We start from the raw sequence: 22962 nt of genomic DNA, 5'->3' as shown, positions 1-22962 counted from the left end.
ATAGTTCACAAGTAAAAAAATTAAATAATACGTTTTGAAGCTGGTGGGCAATGCTGTTGCAACAGTGAAAATGGGGAAAAAGTACCATAATGGATACTCTGGTGCTCTTGGTCCCTGCATGCCATCTTAACGGAAAAGCCTGTAGCCTGTACTGCAGGTTGGTACAGAAAAAGCACTTTATTTTCATAGAATGATGGTTCATGATTAATACATGGGCCTGCAACATTCTTCACATGCTGGCCCTGCTCCTATAAATGGCCATCATCAATGGCCACACTTACCTTCCTAATATTTTCCGTCAGAATTGTTTATAGCAAAGCACATGTTCACAGCGGTTCGCAGGGTGCATTGAAGTAATCTAAAAGGTAAAGCCTACAAGAATCATGTGGGGTAACCCATTCTGCTGCCCTACAGTTTTCTGTGTGGGGCGGAGGGGAGGTAGGGCCCATTTCTCTGAAAAGTCACTGATGGAAACATTTTTAATCCTGCCACCTACCAGTGCGAAGTTAGGTCTGCTCACAGAGACTTCTTAGACATGTCTGCCAAAGGTATCTGAAATGGTCGCTGCTCTATTGTTGTCCAGTGATGCCCAACCGGATCTCCTTCAACTAGCTTTCCTTCTGATGTGTAACATGGAACAAGGGGAGCCCTAGTCCATGTTCAACATTCTAAGAGAATACCACACATCTCCTTAGCTCAAAATGACATGCAAAAGTGATTAATTGTAGCATAGCAACTATGTGACTTAATAATGAACAATGCTATTTATTTATTGGATATTTATAAAGCGCCAATACAGCAAATGGTGTTTCAAGGCACCACAAGACAAAAAAGGGGGTCGGGGGAACAGGTGATAAAACAATAACAACGGTCCTACTAGGACTTGTGTCATTTGGATCGTGCAAGTGCAGTAATAAGAAGTGCAGCGGAGGGGATTTGGAGGGAATAAAATTATAATAAAATTATTTAACCATGATCTGATACAACATTTGGTAAATTATCATCCACCAAAGGCGTAAAATAAAATGCAACATGACCTTACTAAATGCCACTTATGTTATTGCAATATGAAATGAAGAACTAAACCAGAGGAACAGTGTGGGTTTGATACTATTCTACAATAAACAGAGTACTAATACCTGCATTTAATTTACAGATTCAGTCGGGTAGGTAGGTCTTCCTCTCTCTTCTAGGTCTGCTTGCTATGCCATTACTTAAATCACGTCAACTTGAAACAATGTGCGAGTCCATTGGCTTGTCAGTCATTCTTGTTTCACCTACAGCCTTGTTACTCTGCATGCAATTCGTTCTTGACGTATCCACACTGTGTACACAACTTCCAACCGTTAAACAGGCTTTGCTCTTTATTATATTCATATTCCACACTCTTCCATCTGAAGTCTTAACACCCCTGTGTAATAACTTTATTACGCTAATTGATTGAGACCAGATTAGACCTTGATTTTGTAGCTCTGGGGGTAGCTTAATACATACCCACTCACCTTTCCGGACATTACATTCTTTGGTTGCTTTACGTAGGTCATATACGACCTTGTTCCATTCCTGCCTTTCTCTTATGTGTTCACAAACATCTTCCAACTGTACCTTACTTACACTCGACCTACCCATCCCAAGCCGGACATAATCTCGTGCTGGTCTTCTTACCTCTGAGCAGTCGGAATGGAGATACATCTGAATTGGAGTGTGGTCTGAATCTGCAAGCCACTACAGTCCTCATCCAATACTTCCCTTTGGATATTGCACCGTGTATGCTTTGCTTTATTACACAGTTGAATCTCTCAAACAAACCATTCGTGTTAGGGTGATAAACGGAAGTAGTGTGATGTTGTATGCGGTTTCTTTTTTTAAAAACTTCTATCACCTTGGGCACTAATTAAACACCATTGTCCATTAATAATATAGTGGGATCATGTTTTAAACATTGCATCTAGGAACGTAATAAGGTTCCTTGGTGCAAATATTTTGTACCCACTGTGCTTCTACTCACCTAGAAAGGAGATCAATCAACACCATGCAAAAACACTTGGGTACCTTGACTTTTCACAGGGACTACAATGTTGAAACCAAACCTTTCACATGGTATTGTAGGAATAGTCCCGATAGTCGTAGGATTTGACTTGCTAGTACATCCTTTTCTTGATTTATCACACGTCTCACAATCTCTTATTTATCTCTCAACTTGTATGTCCATACCGGGCCACCAACAATCTTGCCTACCTAATTGTTTTTGTTTTTGACACCCCTTCGTGGCTTCATGGGCGACTACCAATTTTTCCTCACTCTCTCTGGTGGAATGATTTGGTCACCTCTCAAAATCAACATGCAGCTCACTCTGTACCATCTTTATAGCTTCACTTTGAAAATCGGACATACATTCTTATTCATGCTTCCAACTTTCTGATGTTTCTGTCAATTTCTTCAACGTTTCATCCAAATGCATAACCTTGTCCCATTCTTCCTTGGTCATTGCATGCTGGCCTTTTTTAAGAACTTCCCATGTATGTTCTTGCAGGTCGTAACCCACTTTCTTATTGTGAAAGAAACTTTGTCCAAGCCCTTCAATGTTAAAATTTCCTTCAAGGGCTTTTTTCTTAATTGCAATATTAATTTATTACAAACCATTAGAAAGTTAATCCCATATAATCTGCATTAAAACAAAACAAAAGATCCTCCTATGCAGCAGCCTGTTCCAATTCCTATGTGCTATTTTTAGATTATCCATTTTTGGAAATTAGCAGGTCACCTTATTCTCAAAGGGGACCCTGTGCATTTCCATGGGGCTGAGCTGTACACAAATGGTGCGCCGCTGGCCAGCTGCCCTGAATATGTGTGTGTCTGAGGCACTCTCCTGACAATGTTGTGCAGGCTCCCAGCACATTTAGCTGTGACAGGGCCTGCCACTGTAAAATGCAACCCAAAAAACACATTTTTGTCCAATTTCTGCACATTTAAAAGTGCTTTTAAATGTGAAGAAACACCCCCATATGTCCTTTGTGAATTGGGCTGCTTTTTTTTTTTTGTTGGCGCAAGTGTTGAGATTTGCTTGCGCATTTCATTCCTTGCATTCAAACAAGTTTTGAGAACCTGGCCCCTTTTGTCTTTTTATTTTTAAAAAGGTTGTTTTTGAAAAAATGCCAGTTTTTATGTTTCTTTTTTTTTTTTAAAAGGGCTGTTTTCGCAGAATGTTGCGGGATCGCAAAATCTATAACCTGGAGGATCTGAGTAGCTATCCAATTATGGATAGCCATTGGCCACACAATCGGCCCAGCAACAGATATTCAGGCACAAGGATGTGAACTGGGACCAGACAGTCTCAGCCCCACATCCGGCCACACCACACACAATGACCACCCTCCTCTATCCACGGAAAAAAGGGCATTCCATATATGGTAATTCTGGACCGGAGAGGGCAGGAAGAAAGCCAAAGAACAATATGGCTAGAGGACAGGTACAAATCTGGTGGCACAGCACTTTTAGAGTGCTAGCCACTCTTAGTAGCCATTTGTGGTAAAAGGAAAACCAAACAAGTAAAACGTTCAAAAGAAAAATATGCGCTGCTATCAGCCCATCCTGGACATATTGAATTTGTTTAAAAAAAGCAATGGAACACCAAGGTATAAGGATACAAAGTATCCCAAGCACACTTCAATTCAGGGTGATGTATGCTGCTGTAAAAACGCAAGAAATCCATAAAGAGACCTGGGCCCTCATAGGTTGGCCGGTCTGGAAAAAAGTCCCGGTAACAACGGTTACCGGCACCTTTCCCGGGCCTGCAAACTACAAGTAAGCCGGTAGGGGCAGTGAACAAGTCTTCCAGTAGTTCAAGCCCCTAGTGGCAGGTTTTTCACTGAAGCACCAGCACCGTTACCAACAGTGCCGGAGCTTCAGTGTTCCCACTCCCATGGAGTCCCATGGGAATAGGAACTTACTGTTACTCCGCTGAAACGGTAAGGAAAGGTCGCCGGTAGCACCGGCAGCCTACCGGCAACCTCATAATAAGGCCCAGGGTTGCTCAGCACGTATAGTCTTATCGACTGATCAGTTTCCCAATAAAAATGAGCAAAAGAGAAGTAAAGCACCAGTCTTTACTTCCCTCCAAAACCGCAGGTGAGGAATCAAAGCAAAAAAAGAAAGGGTGTGCCATATACGTCTATAGGAGGATAGCAGGAAAAAATAATAATCTTTCCCAAAAACTGTCCTTTTGGCTATTCCAAACCTCCCAGGTACGTTGACCATATATTATTCTCTTCATATGTTCTTAAAAAGGACCCAAGAAAGAGGTTTTGTTTGCTTTAGACCAGTGTAGACCCGGCAAGAGGCTGCAAGCAGCCCCAATACACATTCCAAACCCGTGCAAGGTAATGACTGTACCAGAGCTGGTTATCCGTAACAGCCACCCAGGGTTTGAATGCTGCAGTCCCCTGATGTGGTCTGGCCGCCCACTGCAACCCACGATTCTATGCATGAGAAGAGGATCTGGTGCCATACATTCATTTTGTTGGAGCCAAGAATCCGAAGCACGTGAGGTAGCAGAGGGGCGCTGGAGAGGAAGGTCTTCAACACCCCCTCCCCTTCATTCTAACCCACTTGCAGATTATGATTCGTCCACCGGCCACCAATGCGCCTGTGGCCAGGGATGCGAGATGGCTGCGGGATGACCCATATGGATGCATACCTCGGCCAGAAGGCTGATCTCACACTCCATTTTGTACCATAGCCAGACTTCATTTTGTACATGGAACCACAGGCCTCATGGACAAAGGTTGCCTGCAGAGCTGCAGCTCTCCCCTCAAGATCACGCACAGTGAGCCAGTCACCTCCCTCATCCTCCTCTGTGTTCCTGCAGTAGGCATGTTCCCACAGGAGACTAGGCGCAAACAAGCTGCAAAACAAACACTGTATCTTTCCCCTTCCGCAGTTAATCGCTGACCTGTGAATGACCGGGCGAAGGCTTGGGTTTGAGGAAAACAATTCATCTGCACAAACAAGTCCCGTCCCCTTGAAGACCCCTCATCTATGACATACGCTGTGGATAACCCCCCAACCTTGCTCTCCTTTTCAAGTAACAGATGCATACCCCACGCCTGTGTACCACTCTGGCTCACCCACAACGCTAATCCCTCTGTAAAGGTCATCAATCCCCTCCTGTAGTTGTGTATGAAGGGGCTGATTCTATGAAACGAAACACGAAGATCTATTACTATTTTAATGCAAACAAAGCTATTAGTTATATGCCTAGGCCCCATACTGTTGGGCAAATCTTATTCTCTGCCAAACACTTCACTGATGTATGATATGTTAATTTACTTGTTCGATATGATGCAAGGTACACGATCCAGATACTCACTGGTTTTCCAATATTGTATGTTCACAAACATGTTCAACTAGCATACGGTTCTAACTGTGTATAATGCAAAACGATAAAGCTACAAGGCTATTGTAGATCGAATTAATTTTGTAACATGATGCCCATTATAAACGTAAACGTATGTCTCATGTAATACTCAGAGTTCGCATATTATTCAATGTACCTGTAACCACACTGGCCTAATGTATTGACCCACTTGGCTATACTATGCGGCCTCACTCTGCTATCTATGGTGCGAGAAACAGTAAAATGGCGGCAAAACCCGTGGGTGCTCCAAAACCTCAAAAAACGCGTTTTTCAACACACAAAAAGATGGCTGCACAACCTGCCACCCATGGTGCATGTGTGGTGGAACAGAGCACACGCTGCAGAAAAAGTGCCCCTGGGCTCCATGACAAGTAAACAGAGTGCAGAGGGAGCAGCAGCGCTTTGCAAGTGAAACTCCAAAATTTGCCTGTAAATGACATTTACTTTGCTGCTGAAACTTCAAAATGCCTGTACATAACACTTTCCAACACTCAATCTTGCTTGGCACTAAAATTCATTTAATCTAATGAAGCACTGTGAATTTACAAAGTCCTGAAATGTTAAGAGCAAAACATTTTCTTAGCAAAACTGGATTGCCTGTGAATGACCATTCCTGTCAAACATCTGTGTGCAGCCACACTGGGCTACCTGTGAGTGACAGCCCCTGTCAAATGGGCTTTCCTGATTAACCTTTAAAGTTGTCTAAAACTAAAGATCTACCGGATTAGCAAATATAAAAGAACTTTTGCTGAAAGGAACACGGATCTCAGTTGTTTTGATCCCACAGGTTTAAATCTAAGAATGTCATTTATCTATGTCATCTGATGCAACAAGTTTGTTTTATGCGGGCTTTCCAGTCAAGAAATTAAGAATTAATTTAGGCTGGCTGGGCCTGCAAGAGGTTGAAAAACAGGTTTCCACCCAAGGGGAGGGCCTTCCTCTCAGCAGATACTCACTGACGCATGATAATTGTGGGGTAGGCCTGACTTTTGTCTGCTACCAAGGACTGAACGATGGCAGATTCTCCAGGCGCGGAAATGGACGTGTGAAAAGGTCGTAAACTAGGTTTGCAGAAGGAAATCCCAAAGGTGGGGGCTGCTCCTTGCCTCCAGAGACAGACAAAAGGCTGACCATTTGCTGCTAAGAATATGTAATGAACATTTTTTTTTAGAGACTTATAACTCACTATCAGAAGTGGTGAAAAATCTAAAAAGGGCAAATTTGTTACTCTAATTTACGGACTTAAATTTCAAAACGTGGTGGAACTGTGTAGCATATTCTGAACAGGAATGGCAATATATGTGGTTTTATGGGAACTGTATTTATGCTAGAATTGTTAAACTTTGCACACACATTCCTATGGCGAACACACAGATTTGTGGAAATTTGGAGAAAGTTTGGAAAATGTGTTCATGGCAAAATGGACAAAATGCACAAAATGCTGCAAAAAAGCGAAACAATGTCTCACAGCTGTGCGATTTTGATGAACAGATACTCCATAAAATATGTAATCCTTGTATGTGATAGAGCTTACAAATGTATAAATATGTATTTAGGACAAAATTCGATTTTGATACTAGTGGCTAGGGGAGGTTTCTAAGGATTGTAAAAACCAAACCATAAACTTGACATCATCTGTCTTTGATCCAATCACTCGGATCAGGCTCTGATCCAATCCCAGTTCACAGGGGCGAGTTTAGTTATGCCGGCCCATACACCCACTTTTGTGATTTAATTTTGACATGATAAATAGGTACCTCTGACAACACATACACACTCTCTCTTCTGATTCCAGCGAAGCACTCTTATCCAGCATTCAACATCCAGCCTTTAACATCATTCCAGATCCAGATGCCAATCACCAGGCCAAGCAGTAGCTGAACCATTTTCAGCTAGGCCTCAATCCTCAATTAATCCTCAACTAATCCTTACAACCTAGTGGAGCGGTGTGGGGAAGCATCCTGAAACTATCTGGCTTGCTACCATAATACTTGCCTGATGAACTTGCCATCCCGCTGATCTGAAATATCCAGAAACAAGAAGGGCAGATCCTGTGCCGTTCCGGCAACCGGCCTAGCTGATCCTGTCCCGCGCCTGATGTGCTGTCCTTCCCTGATAGACCCGATCCACTGACCAGAATCTTGACGGGCCTAAAATCTTAAATCCCAGTGGATTGTGAATATTAACAGGATGCTGGAGAACTATTGTATACCTTGCCGTATCTTGTCCCACCCTAAATCTCTGAACTATCCTTACTTTCATAACCAGTAACAGTGTCAAAATCTTTAGTGCCATCTCATTCTGTCCGTTTGCTAAAGCGCCATTTTCATAGTCATTTTTATTTGTGTAATTCTCATCCAAAAATCCCACTTGAGTGTTTGGACTGGCTCTGCCAGGGAAGGCGCTGGGGATCTGTTACTGAAGTCATGAATCAGTCTCAGAGCTTACTTCGACCTAACCTGGTTGTCTAGTCTACATGCTCTAGTGTTGAGTAAAAAGCATAACCCATACTTTCTGATTTTAAACTGAAGTGATTGTCCAAATTCGTGTCTTTATTTTCGAAAAACACCTCTCACTAAAACCTCCATAACTCCCTCAGTTTTGAAGATCGAACGAAATTGATACCCAACATCCTCAGCTATCTCCACAACCAAAACTGCATTGCGAAACAGTGTCATTGACCCGTTTTATCAAAAATCGCATAGTAAAAGTTGGCCGCAAATTTACATTTAGCAAAGATTTTACATGTGTGAATTGTCTTTAAATTATTTCCCACTTTGCCTTTGAGATTCCAAATGTTTTCTTTTGATTAAATCATAGCTTGTGATCGCTCACATCTCTTCAAAGCGGCTCCCGTAGAAATGTATAATAATTTAAGCATTTTTGGACTAATTTAGTGTTTTTGCTTAGCCAGTTTCAAAGCCATCCGGACAGTTGAAAAGTCAAATCCGTTTTCCTCTTTTGTTTAAGGGGGTTTGGGGGGGAAGGTGGGAGTGATATTCTGTTTGATCTGTATTATTCCCGAGTACCTGCTCTCTCCTCACATCTATTTAAATTGTCTATTGGTGGGTTGAGGGGTGTTGCAGGGGGAACCGCTAACCATAGTGCTATTTGTCCAAACCAACCCAAAAGGATTCTTTCCTTTGCTGCATTCTTTTTTTTAGTTCATTACCTGATTCTCAGTCCATTAAAGATATTATTAATTGTTCTGGTCACCCTTGGTGATTGTTGTTACCTATTAAAAATACATTGCGATTTTAAATTCTAAATAATTAAATAAATATTTACTGTTACAAACTAGCTTGATTCCTGGTTCAGTGTGACCAGGGGGGAGGAGTATTTTGAGAAGGCTGTGATATGAGTGGTATATCATTCAGAATATTGAACTTCTAGACAAAAATAAATAAGGGTTTCATTTGCGCACTACATGATAGGCGGGACTGGGGTGTGTGCCTGATTGAAATCCCTTACATCCTAATGATTCATATGCAACCCCGCAAAGTGGACCAGCAGCAAGCCACAGGGCCTTCTCTCCCCTCTCCTGCAGTGCCGCGCACCCAGCCCCCACCACCCCCCCTCATGCCAGGCTGATGGCTAAAGGCCCTTGTTGTCACTGATGCATCTGATGCTACAAATGTAACCTCTCACCCTTCCGCTGAGCCTGCACCAAGTGTTCACCCTCCCCTCATACCCCTGACTCATGATGTCAATATGAACTTACCGCGCACTCTAGACTCTAGTTAAAGAATTATGGGCAACACACCCCTCACCTCAATGCCTTTTGAAGTAACATCACAGGCCCCCGTGCAGTGTACCGCCCCGCTCATCCCAGACCCATGTCCCCCTGTGTGGCAATATATTTCTCTCATGATAACAAGCAAATAAATAAGTGTATTAAGAAATGTAAAGGAATGGTTGAGGAGTGTGACAACATAATCTCATGAATAAGTTTGCCACCTGGACCTGTGCAGTCTCACTTTTATTGTCCAGGTTAGATGGCTAGTAATATATCTCTTATGTGTTAAACTAGATAGATGACGGTTGAAGTATGTGTGGCCACAAGGGCAAAAGTCAAACAGGGTAAATTGTAGCAGTTCAAGACATCGGGGTGGAGTGCACTCCACCCCGAAGAGCCCAGCTGATCCATGCACCCCGCACTGGCACCACGTAGACTTCCACCAATCCTGGAGAAGCATCCTTATACATTGTATACTGCCTAGTTTATGCCACCCAATCCCAACGACTTATGTGTCCCATATAGAATACCTCATTGATGATGTTATTTTGTAATAAATATGAATGTCTTTCTATCGTTTGGCAGAGTGCTCTCGGAGTTTGCAGAGTTCTCTGCTTGCCCCATTTGGTTTTGGATAAACTTTACGTTTTATCTTCACCCGCACTTGGTCTTGGTCTCATTCCCTCCTGGGGTGTGTCCATTATTGGCTCTCATTGGGGAGGTCTTATTGCGTTCGGGGGGGATGCTCACTTTCAAGTGGTGACCCCGGAACGTGATTTTGTCCCTTCGTTCCTTTTGGCACGAGATGTCCCCGGCCACAGCGGAGACCCAGGGCTCGCCCCCTCAAGAGAGCTGCCCACCTACGGCAACCGGTACACTTATATGTGCGCACGCAGTAGGGCGAGAGGGTACGGGTCCCACTTTGCAAAACCCACCGTACTGCTCGCCGGGGGTGGCCATTGAGTGCAGGGCAGCGCCTGGACAGACCGAGTCCGGAGGGTCTCGGATCAAGACAGACATGAGAGTATCAAGTGCGAGCGACGCTAAAGGAAGCTAGAGTAGGGATATAGGTGTAGCATATGGAGTCAGATGAAGTGAAGAGGGACTAAGGGAGGGTAAAGGGAAATATAGCTAAAGGGGGTTGTGTGGGTCTAATCTATTCTTTTTATTCTTTCTGCATATGGCCATTAGGACAAGTTAAGGAGAATACAAGGTGAAAGAGGAATATGGGAACCTAGCTCCGCGATGGGGTGAAAGGCGGCGCTGCATAGTGCTATCTCGACTAGTGCTGGGAGTAAAACGAGAAAATAAGTGTGATCAGTAGGAGTCTCATATAGAGGGAGGCTCGGAGTAGTACAATTTAAAACGCTTTATTCATTCTTTCTTGGGCAGGGGGGAAATGTAAAGGGGAAAGAAACAGAAAAGAAAATAAACTATCAAGGGGACAGGCAGGGAGGATTTGTGTTAAATGTTATATGTGATATGTTTTTTGGTTAATGTCAAGTGATTGTCTTATTGCGTTTGCTGCATATAGTGTAAACGGTCTAGCCGTGGCAGAGTAGGTACTGTATCACTGTTTTCGCATATCTTGTTATGGTAAGTGCGACAAACTGAAGATAACATTTTAATATTGTGACACAGAACTGGTATACAAAGGTATAAAGTGCTATAGTATTGTAACAACTGCAGTATTATAATACAAGGCTCATAAGGTGAAGGAAGGAGTGTTGGGGATAACAATGGGTGCAGAAACACCATTAGCTCACATCTGTAAGAGTTTGCCAGGTTACACTGACAGAATTACCAAATACCATGATCAATGGATCACAGAGTTAAAAGGGGAAGGGCTACCTCAGGCATGGCCCAAAGGAGGATCATTCGATAAAAATGTATTGGACATGGTAGCAACATGTCTATATATGAAATATAAGGGCAAACAGTAGGACAATAGAAGAGAGATATTAGATCTATGGAGGCTCTTCGAAGAAGTACCTCCAATTAAGAGTAAAGAACCAACCAAAGAACAGATCTCCTCTCCCCTGGCAGTAGGGAATAGTGGGAAGGAAGGGGAAGAGAGGGAAGGTCAAATAGAGGTTGCACGATTGTATCCCCTCCTGCCAAAACCACTACCAGCTGAAGGGTATAGTGACCCAGTATATGCGTCAAAACCTACATCCCCGACCACACCCCAACCCACATCACCTCCCCCATACGAGTGCCCGAGACAAGGCAGACAGGTGAGTAGCCCAGCCATAGAGAAATGTACACAAGATTTAGACTCCAGGTTAACAATGGCCCGAACTGAACTATCTCGATTGAGAGACATATGCGAGCAAGGGGGATCAGGCACCTCCAGAACAGAGCAGACGCAAATGTCACAGTCACTCGACAGGTCCACAGAAGAAGGATGGAAAAAAGGGGAGATATTGTTCCGGATAAATGACACACCTTAGGGAATAATAGAGGTAGGTCAGGACTCAAATGAGGGGGGGGGGCGGAAGGAGGGGGCATGGCATCCGATAGAGAGGAGGAATTATGGTGCGACATAGAAGAGCAAGAACAAGAAGAAAGGAGGCTGGGGATCGCATCAGGTGGGGCGCCAGCAGGGATGGAACAGACACCCTTATGAAGAGCAATGGAGGAAGAGTGGAACGGAAGGTTGAGAAACAGAATGGGGCGAATGGCAATATTGGGAAAAATGGAACAAAGGTAAGTACCGGGAAGATAGCCAAAAGCAAGCTGCAATTGCCACTGATACACAGGGGGGGGGAGACCTAATTACATACCCTGGACCCAAATGGATAAGGCAAATTTACTAAAATAGTTGCCCCCGCTTTCAGGAGGGGCAAGCAAATGGATCTATGCGTTTGAGAAAAACACTGCCGGTGTTCCCCTGGCAATAGGTGATGTTAAAAGTTTATTAGTGTCCGCAGTAGGTGACCAAGCAGACAGGGTTTGGGCGAAAGTAGGTTTTCCCGGAACAACATTAGATTGCGACCGCCATGATGGGGCATCCTTCAACAACACAGTAAGGGGGAAGAGTATGGGACGCACTGAGAGACACCTTCCTCGACACACCAGATTTACAGTCTGTGATGCAGTGCACAATGGGTGAGGGGGAGGATGCGATGGCCTTCATTTTACGGGTGCAGGAGATGTGGAGGGCAGAGACGGGCACGGCGTGGGACCAATCCACCTCCCTGTTCTACTTCATAATAAAACGAGGCCTCCCCAAAGAAGTTCAGAAGGCACTTGATAAAATAGCTGGGATAGAAGCCAAAGGCTGGCCAGAAATACAGAGCATAATATTACATCATTGCAAACGAATTCAAAGAAAGAGAAAGAGAAATAGTACAGAAGAGACTGGCAGACAAGGCTAAATTAATTCAGATGAAACTAGTGAAGGTCACAGCAGCAGTAGCCGCCTTCCCCACATACAGAGAACGAGAGGAGGAGGAAGGGTCAATAGCAATACAAGCCAGAATGGCAGCAAACTGGGCAGGAAATGGACAAGAGCAGTGGGATGGTGAAGAACAATATGGAGGGCCACAATGGCAAGGAAGGAGTGCATGTGGAGGAAGAGGTGGGTACAGAGGATCTAGAGGAGGTGGATATGGGTACGGAGGGTATGGGGGACAGGGACCCAGAGGAGGACCCGGGAATTGCTGGAACTGTGGGAGGTGGGGGCATTTCTCAAGGGAGTGTCGAAGTCGCCCCATGAACAATTACCAAAATGAACTGCAGTATGGCCACCCCCACCCAGGAAGCCCACCTGGGCTGCCAATGGGTGGTGGAAGGAGGGAAGTGCAACCTGATCAGGAGGTACACAGATGATCGCCAAGCCCTCCTCCCCCAGAATGTACACCACCACCCACAGTCACGAGTACATATGGCCCCTGTTTGAGGTAACCCCTTCGTCACAACAGCAAATGGTGCTCCTGCACCCTTTGGAGGAGTGGCAGTGGTGTCGGGAAATGTTTTTGATAATGAGGGAAACAAAAGATATTCAGCATAGGACAGCCCACAGAGAGCACTTGCGTGTCAGTACTATCAACGACCCTCAATGCAGCAGAGGAACCAATGGTGGGGGCGGACAGAGGAAACAAACAGTTCCTTTGCATGGTAGATTCGGGAGCAGAAAAATCATGCCTATGAGAAGGCAGGTTTCCGCTATCTAATCTCAAAATAGAGACGCAGGGGTTCTCTGGGGCGGTGGTCGAGGTTCCATACACAGAAGAATTGGATGTAACAGTGGGGGGGGGGGAGAAACAGTGCGAACACCCCTATTGTATTATGACGAATCACCAAGAAAGTTGCTGGGGAGGGACCTCCTTAGTAAGCTCAATATGACCATTTCCTTTACAGAAAGAGGGATAGTGTGCTAGATCTGGACCTGTCCAATGTGAGCAATGCTAGTAATACACACACGAGCCACGGCACCGTAGGTGCTTAGGATACCGGTTGACCCAGACATGCTCATTCAAGGGATAAAGACACTAGCGCAGGTTGTACCAGAATTAAAAACGCTAAGAATGGAGAGTGCCAACAGATTTTGAGTTCCGCCCTATAGCATGCCCTGAGATGATGCCAGGAACAGTGATGTCCCTAGATTTGCATGGGGTGCAGGTGTCCGCACAAAGAATATCAGTAATTGGAGTAGACATACATGGATGTGAATGGCGAACAGTGTTGTGCATCAATGCAAACATTCCCCTGCGAGACTTGTCTGACGAAGAACTGTTCACTGACTCAGACAGTGACGGGGAAATTGTAATGGAAATAGCAATTCCCTGTGACATAATGATTCAGAAAAGACAAGTACCCGTGCAACGTATGGCGGTGGTGAGCGCACCACCTACATTATTCAATGACATGCAGCTTGGACCGAAGGAAGTGTGGACAACACGCCCACATGATGTGGGGTTGTTGTGTGAAGTGACACCAGTGAAAATAAAACTCAAACCAGGGGCATTGCTTCCCCGGGTGAAACAAAACCCCCTGTCACGAGAAGCAGAAGAAGGGATAAAAGAAACAATATCTGCCCTATTACAACAAGGGATTATAGTGCCCTCAAATTCACCATGCAACACTTGTATCTACCCCATTAAAAAAGCAAAGGGAAGGGCGTGGAGGATGATACAGGACCTACGCCCCCACATACAAAAAGAGCTCCCACTTGTCCCAAATCCAGCATCAATTATGTGCAGCATACCCAAAGATGCATCATGTTTCACAGTGGCGGATCTGAAGAATGCATTCTTCTCAGTGCCATTGGACCCAGAATCACAATATTTGACAGCATTTACACTGGGGGGGGGAGATATGAGCATTGTAGGTTGCACCAGGTATACTGTGAGAGCCCAAGCATATTCAACAGGATCTTACATGAAGATCTTAGAAACATTGACACAAAGAGCACAATCATTCAGTACATAGACAATCTCTTGATTTGTGGAACAAATGAGGGCGAGTGCAGGCAAGACTCTGTTACACTATTACCACTTCTGGCACACAAGGGCTATAAAGTGGACAAAGAAAAATTACAATACTGTTTAACAGAGGTGTTGTACGTGGGTCAGCTGATATCTAAGGATGGAAAAAAATAATCCCCGACAGGGTAGCTGCAGTAGGAGCTGTGAATGAACCTAGGACAGTGAAGGAGATGGAGACATTTCTCGGCATGTGTAATTATTGTTGTGCATGGATCTCAGAATACGCAAGGTACAAAAAAACACTCCTACAAGGCCTTAAGGAAGCACAGAGAGAGCATAACAATACAATGGACACAAGAAATGCACACTGCCTTCAATACATTGAAAGAACTGATAAACAACACCCGTCCTAGCAAACACAGATTATGAACGCAAATGTTATTTATTTTTCACATTGCAAAGGGACACTAATGACAGCAGTATTGACACAAAAAACATCATTGGGTCACAAGCCTCTGGCGTACTACACTGGTACACTAGACGCAGTGATGCAAGGACACTTCGCATGCGACAAGCTCTGGCAGCTGCGGCGTTCGCCATTGAAAAGAGTTCAACATTTGTGATGGGATGCTCTGTGCCCCTGTACGTGGAGCATTCCCTTTTTGCAATACTGGGAAGGTCTAAAAGTACACTGACCACACAGAGAAACAGCATACGAGAAAATACTCTCAAGCGCAAACATACACATGGTGAGGTGTAAAACAGTGAACCCAGCCACTTTCCTCACAGAGGCATGCACAGTGGTGACATGCAGACACACGATTGTGCCACATACGGAGGGGAAGATGATGGTACACCCACGCCCAGTGAGGACGCATTAACTCAAGGAGAAGTATACTTCATAGATGGGTCAGCATCAATTAATTCTGAAACAGGAGAAAAACAAGTGGGGGTGGCCGTGGTATGCCTAGAAGGTGAGTACGAAGTAATGGTGCAGAAAAGGTTGCCCGCCCATTTTTCAGCACAGGCAGCAGAATTAGTAGCACTAATTGAAGCATTACACACGGCAAAGGGATGTGCAGTAACAATATACATCGACTCTGCATACATGACCACAACAGTCCATGGAGGGTTGGCACGATGGGGAAGGAGGGGATTTCGGAGAGCAGATGGATCCCCAGTGCAATACGCCAAATTGTTGGTAGAGCTAATAGAAGCAATAAAAGAGTCGACGGTTGTGGCATTGGTGAAATGCCAGGCCCGTACAAACAATAACGACGTCATCTCATTAGGGAACGCGGCAGCGGATGCTGCTGCCAAAGAAGTGTCATATCTAATTAAAGAAACAACAGGTGAGTACATCTTACAAAAACATGTAGAAGAGGAGCAAAGGGAGGGATACAACTCCATGCCAATTTCACAAATATTAGAGTTACAGCAAGAAGCGCCAGCCGAAGAAAAAGAGTTATGGGAAAAAAGAGGATGTAGCCAGTCATCCTCAGATCTTCTCTGGCGACAAAACAACACAGGCAAGGTAGTAATGACCCAGAAACTACTAGAAATTGCTTTCCAACAGCTTCCTTTCCCAGCCCACAATGCCAAACAACATATAGCAGCAGAAATTCAGGAAAATGGGTTTGTTCCAGGATTGCAAGAGCAAATATCAAAACTGGCAATGGAATGTACTACATGCCAAATATACAATTCAGGGATCACACTGAGAACAGTACGAGGAACACTGCCCAAGCCAATAGTACCATTTCGAGAGCTACACATAGATTACGCTGACATGGGTGAAAGATGCAATGTATCCCGATACATGATAGTGGTAGTATGTCCCTTCTCAAGGTGGGTAGAGGCCACCCTTGCGCCCACCCAGACGCAAAGTGTGCAGCCAAGTTCCTGGTGTGGGAAGTATTTCCCCACTGGGGAATACGTAAAGCAATACGTTCCGACAACGGAACACATTTCGTCAACGATCTGTTCAAAGAAGTGACCGCAATGTTAGGAATAACCCACAAATTGTGCACAATTTATCACCCGGAATACAACGAGATTTCATGGCCCATATGAAGTGGTGTACTGTACACCCACCGCTGTGAAAGTAAAATGGCTGAGGTATTGGATACATTTGTCCGACGTACGAAAAGCTTATGATAGTGTAACACCAGATGTAGAAACAGACAGGTCAGAAAAGGTGACACAGACTTAAAAGGAGATAAAAGAGAAATAATTAACCATGTGATGTAAAAGATAAGAGATGCATGTTGCAGGTGGCGCCACTAAGAAAATTGCAATGAACAAAGTTGATCAAACTGTTCTCTCTCTCACTCTCTCTCTTTCTCCCTCTGCAATGAAGATACTGAAAGAAATTGAAGTTAGTGTAAACATTACTTGAAATGCACAGAAGAACAAGTTACTTACCAACTGTAACGTTCTTTCGACTGGATGTTCCTCCCACGCATTCCTCATCTTATGATAACTTCGCTGCTTCGGAAAAAGAAATTCTCTCGGCAGAGGGCGCTGTGCTCGAGGTCGTGGCGTCGATTGTCCCTCGACGGACTCTGTACTCTGTCGACATCACTGATGGTATAAATAGCTCGAGCCGCGCCCGTTGCTTCAGTTCTGTTTTTTCGATGAAACATATAGGAGTAACACCCAGGCGTGCCCCATAACTGATGCACTCATCGTGAGAGGAAAGTGTAAGAAAACGTAAACTGTACTGTGGGGTGGGATGGGTGGGTCGATGAGGAATACGTGGGAGGAACATCCAGTCGAAAGAACGTTACAGTTGGTAAGTAACTTGTTCTTCGAATGGATTGTGTCCTCCCACGTATTCCTCATCTTATGATAGACTCCCATAGCAGTGACAATTTTGGAGGCGGGAGTACTAGTTTTAGTTTTCGTGAACAGAATGCAGAACCGCCTTGGCAAATAATCCCTCATTGGAGGAGGCAGTATCCAAGCAGTAATGCTTGACAAAAGTATGCATTGTTTTCCAAGTTGCTGCTGCACAAATATCTGCTGCCGGGACTCCCCTCTTTAGAGCCGCAGAAGTAGCCATTCCCCTTGTAGAATGGGCACACAGCCCATCTGGTGGGTCTTTTCCTGCTAATCTGTAGCATTCAATTATGGCTAAGATGATCCAGCGGGATATGGTCTGTTTTGTTACAGAGGAGCCTAGTTTATGACCAGTATAACCCACAAATAGTTGATCATCTTGTCTCAATTTAGACATCCTTGAGATGTAAAAACTAAGAGCCCTCTTGGGATCTAGTCTGTGCAGTCTCTCCTCTTCCTTGCCCAAATGAGGAGGAGGATAAAAAGTTAGTAGTACTATTTTTTGTGACAAATGGAAGTCCGAAACTACCTTTGGGAAGAATGAAGGTTTAACTTTAAGGACTACCTTATCCTTATAAAAAATAGTATATGGAATAGTATATGGTGGTCTGCATGAGAGAGCCTGAAGTTCACTAACCCTGCGGGCTGATGATAGGGCCACAAGAAGGACATTTTTTAGTGTTAAAAGCCTCAATGGACATGAGTGCAGAGGCTCAAAAGGTATGCAAGTCAAGAATTTTAATACTAAATTTAAGTCCCAAATTGGAACAAGAAAAGGTATTGGAGGGTTTACATTAGTAAGTCCTTTTAAGAATTGAATTATTAGTGGCATTTTGAAATATGAAACCTCTTCCGATATGCGCTTGAAAATGGACAGCGCAGCAAGGTATCCTTTGATTGTTCCTATCTGGAGCCCCAGATTGGCTAGATGTAATAGAAAAGAGAGCATTACTGGAGTGCCACATTGAAAAGGGTCCACATCCTTATCTTTGCACCAGTTACTAAACCTGTTCCAGCGACATCGATACAAAGATTTTGTTGCTGGCCTTCTGGCCGAAAGCAAGACTTCCATTACGTCATCCGGAAGATCCCAATCCTTGTATCTCAACCTCTCAGAAACCATGCGTGAAGGTTGAGTGTCTTGACCTCTGGATGGAGAACCCGACCTTCCTCTTGCGAGAAAAGATCCTCCCTTTGCGGAAGATGTATTGGAGGGCAGATGGACAGGTCTAGAAGATCTGGGTACCACGTCCTCCTGTCCCAATCCGGGGCAATTAGGATCATGGTTTTCCGGAACTTTCGCAACCTCCTTATTACTTGAGGAATCACGGGGACTGGGAGTAACGCGTACAGCAGTGGAACCTTCCACTCCACTACGAATGCGTCTCCCAGAGCTCCTCTTTGAGGAAATTCCCTTCAGCAGTACTGATCGCACTTCCGGTTGATCGCGGTGGCGAACAGATCCACTTGAGGGGTTCCCCAAAGGGTGAAGATCTCCAGAAGGATTCCTGAGCCAGCTCCCACTCGTGAGAGACCGTGCTCTGCCTGCTCAGAGCGTCTGCCGCCGTGTTCTTCTCTCCAGCTAGGTGAATTGCCGATAGAGAGATTCCTTCTCGTATTGCCCACAACCATAGCTGCATTACCTCTATGCACAGTGGTAGTGACCCTACTCCTCCTCTTTTGTTGAGGTAGTACATGGCCACCGTGTTGTCTGTCATTATCAGGAAATTCTTTCCCTGTACAGAGGGCAGAAAGGCCTTCAGCGCTAGTCTGATTGCCCTCAGCTCCAAAAGGTTGATGTGTAGTTTGGACTCCGATGGAGACCAACGACCGCTGATTGTCAGATCGTTGGTGTGTGTGCTCCCCACCCTGTGAGTGAGGCGTCCGTCACTACTGTTATCTCCGGCCATGGTTGCCAAAAAGACTCTCCCTTGAGAATGTTGTTGTTGCAAGCCGACCATAGAAGATCCTGAGCAACTGCGCTCGGGACTTGCAGAAGATCCGACATATTCCCTGAGAACTGGGACCACTGAGTTCTGAGTGCCCATTGAAGGGATCTCATTCTCAACGTGGCCTCTGGTACTAGGAAAATGCAGGATGCCATGAGGCTGAGCAACCTGAGAAAATCGAAGGCCGGTAGATGTTGGCCATTCTGGAACTTCGTTACCATCTGCTGGATGTGGAGAGCTCTCACTTCGGGAGGCAAGGCTTTTCCCGAGGAAGTGTCCAAGACTGCTCCGATAAACTGGAGCTTCTGGGATGGTATCATGTGGGACTTCTTGAAATTGAGGGAGAAGCCCAATTTGTGGAGGAAGTGGCAGGTGATCGAAAGATGTTCCCGAGCTTGTTCTGGAGAACTTGCTCTGATCAACCAGTCGTCCAGGTAGGGATATATGTGAATACCTCCTCTCCTGAGACTTGCTGCCACAACCGCCAACAGTTTGGTGAAAACCCTCGGGGCGGAGGTCAACCCGAATGGCAGAACTCGAAACTGATAATGAGAATTGGCAATCGCGAACCTCAGGTACTTTCTGTGCTTTGGATGGATTGGCACATGAAAGTAAGCATCCTGAAGGTCCAATGATACCAACCAATCTTGGAGTTGGAGAGCCTGAAGGATCTGAGAAAGAGTCAGCATCTTGAACTTGTCCTTCCTGAGGAACTTGTTCAAGTTTCTCAAGTCCAAGATGGGTCTCAGTCCTCCGTCCGTCCTTTTTTGGAATGAGAAAATATGGTGAGTACAACCCCTGTTCCTCTCCGCTACAGGTACCAGTTCTATGGCACCTTTCTCTAGCAGGGTTAAAATTTCCTGCAACAGGAGCGGATCTAGAATTTTGATGAGTTGGCTCCCGGTGGATGATTCTGAGGCCTTTTTAGAAAGGGGAGACAGTAACCTTGGGCTACTGTTTCCAGTGCCCAAGCATCTGAGGTAATGCCCCGCCATTCCTTCAGATGCTGAGAGATCCTGCCTCCCACTGGTGTTTTGTGCAACAAGGTCTCAGATGGATTTGGAGGCGGCTGCAGGAGTGGCTGAGGGTACAGATGCCGCTCCTGAGGCTGATTTTGCACCTCTTCCTCATGCTCCACGAGGGAAGTTTCTATTGCCCCTTTGAGAAGCCTGTCCTCTTCCTCTACCAAAAGAGGAGTAGTATCGAAAAGAACGACCCCTACAGGAAGATGAGCCGGAATAGGGTTTTAGAGGCTGGCGCATAGAGGCGCTAAGCGATTTAGCTGCCGCTTTCGAGGTCTGAAGTTTTTCTAGGCTTTCATCAGCCTTGCTGCCAAACAGCCTCTAGCCATCAAAGGACATGTTAAGGAGTCTGGCTTGCACGTCTGGTGCACGCCCCGACTTCCTCAACCACGCAAATCTGCGTAGCACAACGCTTGCAGCCATGGACCTGCTGATACTATCAGCAGTATCCAGTCCAGATTTGAGACATTCCCCCATTGCCTCCTTCCCGTCTTTGACTATATTCAGGAAGCCTTTCCTCGCCTTCCAGAATATGATCAGCCGCCGCCGAAATACAGTCCCACAGGGTATGGGTAAACCTGGCCAGGGTACAGGTGACATTTGTCGATTTAAGGGCCATACTGCCTGGCGTGAAAACTTTACGTGCCCATGCGTCAACTTTTTTATCCTCTCTATCTGGAGGAATAGTGGGATATGAAGTTTGTTTTGATGTAGATGCTGCCTGAATGACTAGACTTTCTGGAGTCGGATGCTTATTTAAGTATTCAGGATCCGTTCCAGCTGGTCTATAGTTTTTTGGAAAAGTGCTATCTGCAGCAGCAATACTCCCAGGTCTATCCCAGTTTTTCTCCACCGTCCTTTGAAGAGCCCTGTGAAAGGGGAGAACTGGATCTTTTTGAGGCCCTCTGACAATTATATCCGTCATGTCATCCTGTTAAAAAAAATGGATGAAGTGTTACCCCAACCCATGTATTCTATTACTCTGGTCATAAGATCCCTGTACCCAGCATCTGCATGTTCTGCAGGATCAGGTCTGGCAAACTCTAATTCTGGGGAGTTGTCAATTCCACTGGCAGAATGTAGAGTATCACTCAGGTCTCTCATTCTAGATTCCTGGTCAATAAGTTCCTCAGGAACTTGCTTTGTGCCATAAGAAACTCCAAAAGGAGTAACTTCGTCTTCTTCTGAGCCAGATTCCTTATAAATTGAGGACATGGACTTAAAGTCTGACCTGGGCAAAGGAGTGAATCTCCTTTCTTCTTCTACCATGCGCGTCGAAGGGATTGATAAATCCTTCGAAGTTGTCGAAGGAGTCTTCAATGACTTCGAAGATGACTTCGACACGGGCGTTGAGGATTTTTTGGTTTTGGTGCTGAAATGGTCGACGCCGACGGCGTCGATGAAGCCTTCGACGACTTGTGTTTTTTGTATGGCACCGGAGAAGTGCTTGACTCTCAAAGAGTCTTCGATGGCTTGGCGTCGACTCAAGTTTTTGTTAGTATCCTCGACACTACTGGTTTTTACCATGGTAGTCTTGGACTTCCCTATGGAGCGACGTTAGGGGTATGGCTTTTTCGAGGTTCTTTCGAGGGGGTCGGGCCGCGTTCTCGAAAACCTCCATTTTTACGGAATTCTTCCCATTTACTGGGAGAATCCGATTTTGTCAGACATCGAATTTCTTCGGTCGACTCTGAAGAAGAAGATGAGGGAGATCTATGTCTCCTCTTAATTTTTTTAGATGATGACGAAGAGTGTCTCGATCCACTCCTAGATCGAGATCTCGTGGAGTGCCTATGGCAATTCGATTCCTTCGAATCAGTCGCTTTCTTATGTTTTTTAGACGTAGCCTTCTTAGAGGCTTCCCTCCCCACCGACAGTTTACCTCTCCTCTCACGAAGAGCTTTCTCGGTTCAGTGACTGGAACCGAGACACCAGAGACAAACCTGGTGGGGATCCGTGACCGACATTTTTGATCCAAAATCTACACACTTCTTGAACCCAGTCTTGGGCGTCGAAGGAGTTGAAGATGTCATTTTATTCACAGAAAATCTGAAGCGTGCCATTCTCGATAGCGAAGCGATCGGAAAAACGGAACTGAAGCAACGGGCGCGGCTTGAGCTATATATACCATCAGTGACGTCGACAGAGTACAGAGTCCGTTGAGGGACAATCGATGCCACGACCTCGAGCACAGCGCCCTCTGCCGAGAGAAACATTTATTCCGAAGCAGCGAAGCTGGGGACAACGAGTTATCATAAGATGAGGAATACGTGGGAGGACACAATCCATTCAAAATGTACATATAACAAAGATCTATAAAAAACAAAATATGCACATATGTGTCTGCTTAATACGCCTTTATGTCTCATTCTATAGAAGCAACCATGGCAACGGAAGGGGCCCCGATGTCAACAATGTTAGAAAAGATAGAAATGTAAATGTACATTTTAACTTATGAAGATATAGCTATGAGTTCGGACTGCTTTGCTTTTGCGCAGTAATATTCTTTTCAATGTTGTTTGGTTTGGTGGTGTACTGGGCCATGGCATTTATATCTATAGATCTA

The 22962-nt window shown here is 45.1% G+C and overlaps 1 protein-coding gene across 2 annotated transcripts in view; it reads right to left on the bottom strand.

Moving 5' to 3' along the window:
• GEMIN5 (gem nuclear organelle associated protein 5) overlaps window positions 1-22962 on the bottom strand; it is a 1331385-nt gene that overhangs the window by 115512 nt on the left and 1192911 nt on the right. The gene's annotated exons all lie outside the window — the stretch shown is intronic.

This window comes from Ambystoma mexicanum, chromosome 3q (genome assembly GCF_040938575.1).
Source record: "Ambystoma mexicanum isolate Mex_15411 chromosome 3q, UKY_AmexF1_1, whole genome shotgun sequence".
Lineage (NCBI taxonomy): Eukaryota > Metazoa > Chordata > Amphibia > Caudata > Ambystomatidae > Ambystoma > Ambystoma mexicanum.
The sequence above is the reverse complement of the archived record's forward strand: the minus strand, read 5'-3'. Positions and strand labels throughout refer to the sequence as shown.